Source organism: Rattus rattus, chromosome 8 (assembly GCF_011064425.1).
Source record: "Rattus rattus isolate New Zealand chromosome 8, Rrattus_CSIRO_v1, whole genome shotgun sequence".
NCBI lineage: Eukaryota > Metazoa > Chordata > Mammalia > Rodentia > Muridae > Rattus > Rattus rattus.
This window is the reverse complement of record NC_046161.1, coordinates 100,094,769-100,107,313: the sequence shown is the minus strand read 5'-3', so window position 1 is coordinate 100,107,313 and position 12,545 is coordinate 100,094,769.

The window sequence follows — 12,545 nt, the reverse complement described above, 5'->3', positions numbered from 1 at the left end:
TTGGAAACCTATTAACAGTGAAATTCCAAAGGTCTCCAGAATCCTTTATACAACCACCATTATATACACTTCCTTAACCCTGCCGGCCAAGGAACAAGTGTTCAACACAGGAGCCTACAGGGCCCCACACCTTAGGGTCATGGCACCAAATACATTCGTTCCAATTTTAAACACACCCCCCATCGTTTTTAACAGTTTAAACTTGTTTAAAAATCTCAAATGTCTTCAGAACCCAAGACAGCCTCTTCTTAACTGTGATCCCTCCTCCAGAAAATAAAAATACAGATCACACACTTCTGACACACAAAGGCATGGAGGAAACCTTCCTACTCCGAAGGGAAGAATGGAGGCACAGCAAGAGAAGCTTGAACACTCCAAGACTGAAACCCAGCAGGACAAGCACCAGGTCCTGCAGCTCACATCAGGCATCTGGAGCTCAGGATGGCCTCTGAGACTTAGGAACCCCGGACCCTCAGCTCTGCTACACACAGCTTCTCTCTTGAGTTGCTAAACTCTGTATAGGATTAGGATCACACTCCTATTACCAACACTCAGGACAAAAGAATCAAGGAGCTCTCTATGGGGCTGGAAAGATGGCTCGGCGGTTAAGAGCATTGATTGCTCTTTCAGAGGTCCTGAGTTTAAATCCCAGCAATGATATGGTGGCTCACAACCATCCGTAATAGGATCTGATACCTTTTCTGGTGTGTGTGAAGACAGCTACAGTGTACTCATATATAATAATTAAATAAATAAATCTTTTTTTTTCTTTGGAGCTGGGGACCGAACCCAGGGCCTTGCCCTTGCTAGGCAAGCGCTCTACCACTGAGCTAAATCCCCAACCCCAAATAAATACATCTTTAAAAGGAGCTCTCTATGAATTCAAGATCAGCGTGGTCTATAGAGTAAATTCCTGGCCGAGTGGGATCTCAAAAACAAAAGCAAACAAAGCAAAATATGTCTGCACACTCAGTTGTGCCCTTGCCTTTCCTGAGTATCTGTCTTTTTTTTTTTTTTTTTTTTTTTTTTTTTGAGCTGGGGACCAACCCAGAGCCTTAAGCTTGCTAGGCAAGTGCTCTCTAAATCCCCAACCCCGAGTATCTCTATTTTCAATTAGCTTCAACACTGCTTCATACTGGCTTATCTTGAAATTCTTTTCTGTGTTAAAACCAAGGATCTAGGGGGTTGGGGACTTAGCTCAGTGGTAGAGCACTTGCCTAGCAAGCCCAAGGCCCTAGGTTCGGTCCCCAGCTCGAAAAAAAAAAAAAAAAAAAAAAAACAAACCCAAGGATCTGGTTCTACCTGAGTTGAGTTACTAACAGATTAATGGAGCTTTTTAAACAACTGCGATGATAACATGGAGTTGCTCCTGAAAGACCCTCAGACAGAGGAGACTCTCTCTCCAGTCCTGAGGACACCCACCACCCCACGAACACACAGGACTCAGTCTTGATGTAAGAACAAGAGGTTTACTTTGGGATACCAGTGCACTGGGGCTCGACACGGTTCTCACGCGGGAGGGATGTGAAGAGCCTTGAACAACAGAAATGTACAGCTTAAACAGTCAGTTAAGATTACACAGTTTCATTAGCTCAGCTATTTCGGTGCCAAGGATAACTAGGCAGATGTTTCTCCTCCTGGAATTCCTGAGACAAGGCCGTAACCATATCAATGTAGCTATTTCAGTACCAAGGACCCAAGGACCCAAGGACGTCTGACTTGATATGTTTTCCCATCCTGGGGTTCCCAGGACAAGGACCAAGGATATCTGACTTGGCAGATGTTTCTCTCCCGGAGTTCCCAGGACAAGGCTATAGCTATGTCAGCACAGCTATGTCAGTACCAAGGACATCTAACTTGATATAGATTTTTTTATCCTGGGGCACAATCTATAGTGGTCAGTCAGTTTCCCAGAGATGTTTCCTACCTTGTAATTGCCCTGCAGTAAATATGATCTATACCATCTGTTCTTATGGTCGGGCAGCTTCCTAGAGAGTGGGTAGGAATGTGCTTTTTGGTCTATTGTCTTTTTTTTTTTTTTTTTTTTTTTTTCGAGCTGGGGACCGAACCAGGGCCTTGCACTTGTTAGGCAAGTGCTCTACCACTGAGCTAAATCCCCAACCCCGGTCTATTGTCTTATATTTAGGGGCTAAGCAAGGGCCAGCTTAAGAGATTCTCATTCTTAAGAAATGGCTGCACTAATATCAAACGGGGATCCTTCACTCCTTTGCTGCACTGGTGCTGACATAGGCCTAATGCAGTGGGAGGAAGAATTGTAGAATCTTCAAGCTGTTAACAGACCAAAAAAAAAAAAAAAAAAAAAAAAAAAAAAAAAAAAAAAAAAAAAGTAGACAAGGAAAATTTTAAGCTGACCTGATGAAATTGTGAATATGTGAATATTCAACTATTTTGGTCTACCAAAATTGGTAGTTTCACACAAGCAATTGAATGAAAAGATGAAACCATGAAGTAAAACACAATAAACAAAGAGTAAATGTGAACCAGGCATGGTGGTACTCCTTTAATCCCAGCTCTTGGAAACAGAGACAGGCGAATCTCTATGAATTTGAGGGTAGCCTGGTCTACATAGAGAGTTTCTGTCAGCTAGGGATACATAGAGAGACCATGTCTCAAAACAACCACAATGAAAATAAAAGAGGATTGTAGTGAAAATTCTGGAATTTTGGTTTCTTTTAAAACTCAGAATTTTTTTTTTTTTTTGGTTCTTTTTTTTTCGGAGCTGGGGACTGAAAAACTCAGAAATTTAAGAATAGGTTTTTGGGGCTGTAGAGATGGCTCAGTGGTTAAGAGCACTGACTGCTCTTCCAGAGATCCTGAGTTCAATTCCCAGCAACCACATGGTGGCTCACAACCATCTGAAATGGGATCTGGTACCCTCTTCTGGTGTGTCTGAAGACAGCAACAGTGTACTCATATACATAAATAAATAAATCTAAAAAAAAAAAAAAAGAATAGGTTTTTGTTTTAATCCCAGGTATGGTGACGTGGGGCTGCCTTGGACTGTCCACAGCAGCTGACTGATTTGCCTCATGCTCTAGCAGAGGTATGAGTTTGTCAGCTGCAGATAGTTTCTGCAATTGTATGACGTTTGGAATTCTAGGGACTTTTGAAAGGGTATATAAATGCTAAGGAATGGATATTTTTTTCAAAAGGCCAGGAAAAAGTTTATTGTGGCTGTTACCACTGGAATATCCCTTGCTTTGCTCCCAGAGGGGATTTTTTTGTTTTTTTCTTTTTTTAACTTTCTTCTTTGTACGTTTTGTTTCAAAAAGTTTGAAAGCCATACGGAGCAGTTGGAAAAATTGCAGGTGGAAATAGAGGTGTCTGGTCGGGGGATGGCTAAAACGGGCAAACAATAGTAGTTACTCTGCTCTCTTCTTTCTGAAAGGATTGCAGAGTTGGCTGTCCAACTGGAGAGATTTCTGGTGGAGATGGGAGCTCCTGGGAAGTGAGGAGCACTGGGGAAGAGAGAACACAAAGGCTCAAACCCTGTGACTGAGCAAGAGATCAGGAGTTTCCAGCAGGAAGAAAGAGGGACAGAAACTGTGCCTGAGGGTGGTCAGGTCAGAGAAAAGCTGAAAAGGCAGGACAGTCTGATGAAACAGCCTGTTTCCAGAAAAAGGGTCAATCTTGAATCAACCAAGCCACAAGAGTAAGAGGAGGGGTGGCCTGGGGTTAGAAGATCACCGTCAGTTTTCTTAGTCACCGTACAGCATATGACTGCTGACACGGTAGAACAAGGTTACTACAAGACAGGATGGCGTAGACATGATAGATCCATGGTCTTTCAAAGACGCCATCATTTCATATGGGAAGCACTCTCCTTTTGTGAAACAAATTCTAAATAACTGGGCTACTCAAAATAGAATTATTTACCAAGACTGAAGGAATGAGTAGCACCTATAACAGAGACCAGTTTGCACTTGCAATGGTTAACATGGTGGCGAGAAACCATGAATACGGCACAGCCAAATAGAGCGAGGAGAGGAATACAGTAAAAGACCAGTTGCTGGGTAATGGGCAGTGCTCGGATATACAAGAACAAATTCAATTTGATGACAGTACTATAGAACGATGCCACTTAGTGGCTTTAAGAGCTTGGGATAAAGTTGAGCAATCCCAGGGTGAGAAATCCACCTCATTTACAAAGAATATACAAGGCTCTGCAGAAGTCTTCACTGATTTTTTTTAAACAAAGATTAGCCTCAGCAGTGAACAGAGCTGTATCTGGCCCTGATGCAAGACAGCTGTTGATAGAGACCTTGGCATTTGAAAATTAGAATACCAAATATAAAATTTATTAAACCATTAAAGGTCAAGCAGCACCTATAGACGGGTGGATAAGGGATATGACCGATATTGGTTCTAACGTGTACTGCCCAGTGCCTTCAGGAAATAGAATCATTTGCAAAAGAAGACTGTCACCAAGTTGCAAAAGATCTCAGATCTCTAAATTGTGGAAAATATGGTCATTTGCAACGAAATTGTAAACAAGGCATCTCTTGGGGCAATGGTTTTTCTAAATATAAATCATAAAAAAAACAAACAAAAAAAAAAAACCTTGGGCTTCCAGGGATCTGTAGGTGATGCGGTAAGGGTTGCCATGGGATCAATGAGTGCAAGTCCAGAAGAGATCGTCGAGGTGATTTCAAGCTCTAGTTAGAACAAGGAAACAGCCTTGAAAGCCAGAGCTCTAGACCCTGAAGCAAAAGCTATGAGTTGTTTCAGCCAAGGAATGACAGGCTGACTGGAAAATCTCAGTACTAAGCACGAAGGCTCACCGAGTTACAGAAAACCTTTGTGGAATCAAAGCAGCCTATGCACACCGGGGATGTGCTGACAAGTTTTGCATTGGTTATGTGGATTTGTTTATATTCCCACAGGAAGTGAGAAGCCGTAGACACATCAGAACCGATAAAGATTAGAACTGAGCGGGAGAGGTCTCCTGAAGGCCTCAGCCACTGACCTGAACGGTGCTTATTTTATTAAAAATGTCTTTATCCTTTCTCACTATGCCCAGCATAATCAGTGACATAACACAGAAAGGGAGAAACATAGAATTCTGGAATTTTTGTTTCTTTAGAAACAGAAATATATGTTTTTGGTCTAATCCGGATAGTTTCTGAGATTGTGTGGTGCTGGGAATTTTTCAGAGGGTTATAAATGCTAGGGCCCCCATAGGTGGCATGGGTGGGTATTAGTCATTCAGAGGGGCTGTTTCAGTTTGTTAGAAACAAAAGGAAATCTTTTTCTGTGTCTCTCTGTCTCTGTCTCTGTCTCTGTCTCCTCTCTCTCTCTCTCTCTCTCTCTCTCTCTCTCTCTCTCTCTCTCTCTCTCTCTCTTTTTAAATCCAGGAGCAAGGTTTGCATGACAAAAGCTGGCACTCTAGGCCTTGGGATACAGATGTTAGTATCACAATTCATAGCAGCAGACCAAAGCTCAGCAAACTGCACCAGACTCGTCTGCAGGAGCAGTGAGTGCTGTTAGCCACTTAGCTGCCTCTCTAGCCCTTAGTCCTCCTCTTGCTTCCAGCATGCACAAGAGTATGAGGACTTCCAGTGAGCCAACCTACCAGCAGCCACACCCACACAGAAAAGCAGCTTCCCCCTCCTCCACATTTTCCTTTTTATAAAGACATGGGAAGTTGTGTTGCCCACACCGCTCCCAAACTCTTGGGCTACATGTGATCCTTCTCTCCCAGATTCCCAAGTACCTGGGATCGTGTGCATGTGCCACGATGCCCGGCACATCCAGTGTAAATTTTGTACAGGTTAGAGGACGACCTCTGGGAGTCAGCCCTCTCCTTCCACCATGCAGGCTTTGGGGATCAAACTCAGGCCATCAGCCCTCGAGCGTCTCCACTTGCAGAGCTGCCCTTCCAACCCCACATATAGTTCTGTAAATCCAGCATTATATATTTATAATGCCTCTTTCCTCTTTTGTAGGTATATAGCGGTAGGTTTTCTTTCTTTTTTTTTTTAATATTTATTTTATGTATATAACTACATTGTAGCTGTCTTCAGACACAACAGAAGAGGGCATCAGATCCCATTACAGATGGTTGTGAGCCACCAAGTGGTTGCTGGGATCTGAACTCAGGACCTCTGGAAGAGCAGTCAGTGCTCTTAACTGCTGAGCCATCTCTGCAGCCAGGTTTTTCTTTTAGTTGCTCTATGATATCCCATCACAGGACTACAGCATCAGCTGTTCAACTATTCACCTGTGAGTGAACATCTAGGTTGATTTCAAATTCTGGCTGTTGTGAGTATGGCCACGATGGGTGTTCTCTTACAAGTCTTTGGTGGTCACACTGCTTGCTGTCACTGAATAGAATCCAGTCTCTTGGTGCTTTTCCACCACCGTCCTTAATATAGCTTCTGAGTTTGTGTTTGTGGTTTCAGTATCACAAGATGATGCCACCCTTTCCACATATTACGTCAGCATCCAAATCCCAGTGTAGGCTGACACTAGCCACACCTGGCCCTTTTTTTATCAGGTTAGAAACGCCCTCCTAGGGGCTGGAGAGATGGCTCAGCGGTTAAGAGCACCGATTACTCTTCCAGAGGTCCTGAGTTCAATTCCCAGCAACCACATGGTGGCTCACAACCATCTGTAAAGAGATCTGATGCCCTCTTCTGGTGTATCTGAAGACAGCTACAGTGTACTTGTATATAATAAATGAATAAATCTTTAAAAAAAAAAAAAAAAAAAAAAAAAAAAAAAAACGCCCTCCTAGAGCCTCCCAGAAATATCCACATAGTCTCACTGACCAAGCTCAGGTTCATGACTATCTAACTTCCGGCTCTGGTGATCCGACTCTCCTTGGGTATCTGGACACACATACATGCACAGCAAGGTAGATGTTCCTGGACAGGGACAGTGGAGGTCGATCTCTGACTTCCACACACACAGGCACACACAGAGGCACACTTGTACCTGCACATACACAAACATGCACATGCATACACATATGCATACGAGATCAATAAGCAACAAATAATAAAATTTTTTTAAAAGTAACAGGATTGGGGTTGGGGATTTAGCTCAGTGGTAGAGCACTTGCCTAGCAAGCGCGAGGCCCTGGGTTCGGTCCCCAGCTCCGAAAAAAAGAAAAAAGAAAAAAAAAAAAAAAAAAAAGTAACAGGATTGGCCATCAGCCTCTTGGCTAGGACCATGTGTAGAAACGAGTCAGCAGACCAATGCTCGAGTTCTGGAGTTGGGGACTTTTATCTAAAAACAAACAAAAAATGCATATCAGCAGAAAGGCTGCGGAGAGTAAAAAGATCAGTTGCCATCAGGCGTGAGAGGAGATGAGAATGTAGAACTCAGGAATGAGGGGCAGTACAAATGTCCCATGTGAGGCCGTCACAATCAACACCTGTCATTATATCAATCTGCCAAACTCAAAGACTATGTGACTGTGGCCTGAATGTTTCTCCACACAAATTCCTGTGTTGAAATCTAATTACCTATGTGATGGTATCTGGAGGCAGGGACTTTGGAGGTAACTAGGTCATGAGAACTCCTCTTCAGGCCCACGATCGGTGCTGTTATACAAAAGGTCCGGGGGCTTCTTCAACCTTCAAATATCAGAGAGGAAGAGAAGATGCCACCTATGGTTAGGAAGTGGCTCATCCTGCTTAGACCCCTCCAGGGCCTTGACTTGGCTTTCGTGGCCTTCTGAACTGTGAGGAGTCCTATTTTGCTTTGTTTTTAAAGCCACTCTGCCCGTGATATTTAGCAGCCTAAACAGATACAGATCAGGAACAAGACAAAGTGACCCATTTGTGAGCTGTAGATCTTGTTGATAATATCAAGATCGCTTCATCCACTGTGTCAGGTATTGACTGTGGGTGTGGGTGCATGTAAGGCCATATGAAAGCTCTGTAATGTTTGCTTTGTTTTTGAATCAGAGTCTCAAACTCACCACGTCACCTGTCCTGGAATCCAAGATCCTCCCCTTCCCCTTCCCAAGCTGACTACCGGCATGCATTGCTACACTGGCTGAAGAACTCTGCCATGTCATTCCATTTTGCTGTCTCCTTATGTCTCCTTGGGGCCGGAGACATGGATCATCAGCTAAGAGTGTGCAAGTGTCCTGTGCAAACATAAGGAGTGGGGCTCTGACCCCGGTGACCATGAGAGTCCGACAGGGCACCTGCAACCGGACATTGAGGGCGGCAGAGACAGGAGGATCTTGGTGGCTTCTTGGCTATCATTTTAGCCTAATGGGTGAGCTACTACACCAGCCCCGCACAAGAGAGTGTACAAAGCTGCCGTCTGAGTTGGGTGTGGGGTATAAGCCTGAAATCTCAGCTAAAAATGTGAACTCTGGGTTCAGTGAGAGACCCTGCTTCACAGGGAGAAGGCTGAGAATAATGAGGGTGTGGGCTCCTCTGGCCTTCCTGAGGGCACAGGCATATGTGCACTAACACTTCACAGTCTCCTAGAACTCTCTAACTGTAGAAGCTATTCAAACAAACAAACAAACAAACAAAAAAACCCGACAAAAACAGCCAGCTAGGCAACCAAAAAAAACAAACCACAAAAAATCAACCAGCCAAACAGCCAAACAAACAACAACAATGAGACCAACCAGCCAGCCAGCTAAACAATAGCCAGACTGGTGCAAGCCTTTGATGTCAACACTGGAGAGGCAGAAACACGCAGATCTCTGTGAGTGCCAGGACAGTCAGAGCGACATAATGAGCACCCACATGGCAGCTCATGACCATGGATATGCTCTCCCAGGATATGCTTGCCCTCTTCTGCCCCGTTAGGGGATGTGGTGCATAGACATACATGCAGGAAAAGCACACATATTAAAACCACAGAACAGATGGCTCCGTGGTTAAGAGCACTTACTGCTGCTCAGGACTACCTGACTTTGTTCTCATTGCCCACCCCGGCAGCCCTCGACTGCCAGGAACTCAGCTCCAGAGGACCTCACTCCTCTTTTGACTTCTGCAAGCACCCACACGACTTATACTCATATAGATACATATAAAGAAATAAAGACAAATATTTTTAATATTTATTTTTTATTTACTTATTATATATAAGTACACTGTTGCTGTCTTCAGACACACCAGAAGAGGGCATCGGATCCCATTACAGATGGTTGTGAGCCACCATGGGGTTGCTGGGAATTGAACTCAGGACCTCTGGAAGAACAGTCAGTGCTCTTAACCACTGAGCCATCTCTCCAGCCCATAAAGATAAATCTTAACAGCAAGAGTAACGATGAGAAGTCACTGGATAGGTCAACAGCCAACAAGCAAATGTTCAGGAGTCACACCAACATAGCAGCAGTGGTTAGGCCTTTAATCCGAGAACTGGCAGAGGTAGAGAGACAGAGAGAGGCAGAAAGAGGCCAAGGAGAGGCAGAGAGGCAGAAGCAGAGAGAGCTCCGTGAGTTCGAGGACAACCTGATCTACATATTGAGTTCCCGGACTACGTAGAGAAACCCTGTCTATAAATAAATAATAAATAAATAGACCGACTCTTGCATTACAGGTGATGAGGAAATGGATGCTGGATGGGGTGAAATAGCCCACAGCAATTCCACGTACTCAAGGTAAATGTCACAAAGCCTTGAGGCTGGAGAGAGATCTCCAAGGCTAGAACACATAGAGGCTGCTGGAGTACTGAGACTATATGAATATATCATACATGGCTTTTAAAAGTTGTTTCACGGGGCTGGAGATGGCTCAGCGGTTAAGAGCACTGACCGCTCTTCCAGAGGTCCCGAGTTCAAGTCCCAGCACTCACATGGTTCACAGCCATCTGTAATGAGATCTGATGCCCTCTTCTGGTGTGTCTAAAGAGAGCTACAGTGCACTCACATACACAAAATAAACAAATCTTTAAAGCAAAACAAAAAACTGTTTGGTGGGCTGGAGAGATACCTCTGTGGTTAGGAGAACTGGCTACTTTCCCAGAGAATCCCAGTTCAGTTCCCAGCACCCATGTTAGATGGCTCACACCACATGTAACTCCAGGTCCCAAGGATCCAACAGTTCTGGCATCCTGTACTCATGTGAGCACACACATAGTAAAATATAATGGTGTTCCTTTGTTCTTTTTTTTTTTTTTTTTTTGGTTTTTTTTTTCGGAGCTGGGGACCGAACCCAGGGCCTTGCACTTCCTAGGCAAGCGCTCTACCACTGAGCTAAATCCCCAACCCCTCCTTTGTTCTTTCAAGACAGGCTCTCACTCTGAAGCCCTGGCTGACCTGTGAAGATCAGGCTCGTCTTGAACTCAGAGATCCACTGGCCTCTGCCTCCCAAATTCTGGCAATAAATGTGTGTGCCACCACACCTGGCAAAAATAATCTTCAAAATTTTGTTTAGGGTGCTGGAAGGATAGCTCAGTAGTTAGAGAATTGACTGTTCTTGCAAAGAACTCAGATTTGATTCCCAGCACCTACATAGTGGCTCACAACCATCCCCAACTCCAGTTCTGGAGGCTCTGATACCTGATTCTGACTTCCACAAACACCAGACATGCACAGGGTACACAGACATACACGCGAGTAAAACACTCATAAACGGAAAATAAAATAAATCAGGAAAAAATGAAGTTTGATACTGAACAGTAAAAGAAACAGACTTGTGCCCAATGCTGTGATCCAAGTACCACTGGGATGGGGGTGGGGGCGGCTATGAGGACCCGGAGTTCAAGATGATCCTCGGTTTCACAGCAAATTCAAGATTAGCCTGTGCTTCATGAGACCTTGTCTTTCAGAAAGGGCTGGGGAGATGGCTCAGCGGTTAAGAGCACTGACTGCTCTTCCAGAGGTCCTGAGTTTAATTCTCAGCACCCACATGGTGGCTCACAACCATCTGTAGCGGGGTCTAATGCCCTCTTCTGGTGTGTCTGAAGACAGAGACAGTGTACTCACATACATAAAATAAATCTTGAAAAAAAGAAAATGTATTTTGTCTAAGATGAAATAGAAAACCAAGTTAACTTGCTGGGCTGCCTTTTGGGCTGCTGTGTTTCGTGGGCTCTGTTTTTGCACTTTCTTTCAGCAGCTCAAACGCAGGAAATCCCATAAAAAGTCCCTGAGCAAACCCAATGGTGAGGATGTTTGTGCAAGATGGCTGAGTGGGTGCTGGAGAGAGGCCTGGCTGCTCTTGCAGTGGACCTGAGTTTGGTTCTCAGCACCAGGGTAAGGTGACTCACATCTGCTTTTTAACTTCCAGCATGCACATGCACACAGACACATAAATTTTGAACATCACAAATCTGAAGAAAAAAGATGGTGCCAATAGCTGGTGGCGCTGGCTGTCTGAGTTAAGGGGACTCCTAGTGAGCCTCCGGCCCTCAAGGACACGGCATTTGCACGCAAGGAGAAAAATATCTTTTGACACTCTGCCCGTAGCCAACGGAAAGTTACAAGGTCAGCGGCCCCTCTGCCAACAATCCAACAAAAGGCCCTCCTTGGCTCAGCCATCCCTCTGGTCTCCCTCACAAACCAGTGTCACCTTACTTCAACTTGCCTGCTTGGGCTTTTGTCTGTCAGGTTCTTCACGTCTGGCTGGGTCTCATTTCTATTGTTTCAGAGCCAAAAGATCCCATCACTGGCATCAGACTTTGCTTGCAGCCTGAACACCCACATTGGCTTCCCCCTGTATTCTGGGTTTCATTAGAACAGAGTGCCAAGGCTCTAACGATTGTTTTTTTTTTTTTTTTTTTTTTTTTTCCGGAGCTGGGGACCGAACCCAGGGCCTTGTGGTTGCTAGGCAAGCGCTCTACCACTGAGCCAAATCCCCAACCCCACGATTGTTGTCTCAAAAGACAGCAAGCCCAGAAGCCCAGAGGAAGCTGTTATGTCTCCTTTTCTTGACAGGGTCTGCGTGCGTGTGTGTGTGTTGTGCGCGCGCATGTGGAAGCTAGAGATTGGTATCTGGTGTCTTCCTCAACTGTTCTTTTTTTTTTTTAAGATTTATTTATTTATTATAAGTACACTGTAGCTGTCTTCAGACACACCAGAAGAGGGCATCAGGTTGTGGTTGCTGGGAATTGAACTCAGGACCCCTGGAAGAGCAATCAGTGCTCTTAACCGCTGAGGCATCTCCCCAGCCCTCCTCAACTGTTCTTTACCATATAGTTTGAAACAAGGTTTCTCACTGAACCTGAAACGTCCATTTTTCTGTCCAGTAAGCCCCAGGGATGTTGGACCTTTTCAGGAACCTGCCTTGAAAAAACCATTATCGTGCGTGTGTTTAGGGAGAGACTGGGAGAGGAGAGGGAGGAGGCAGTGGTCAGAATGTAATATATGAGAGAAGAATAAGAAAGTGAAAAAATTATTATTGCGTGTGGCGGTGCGCCTGTGCCGTGGCACACATCTGAAGGCTAAAGGACAACTCTGAGAAGTTGGTCCTAACCTTTTCACTTTACACAGATTCCAGGGAATTTCATCAGTCTTGCCAAACAAGCACCTTTATCTGCTGAGCTGTTAGGCCCCTGCCCTGTGGTCTTTGATTTCTTTTATTGTTATTTTTGTTTGTTTGTTTAGA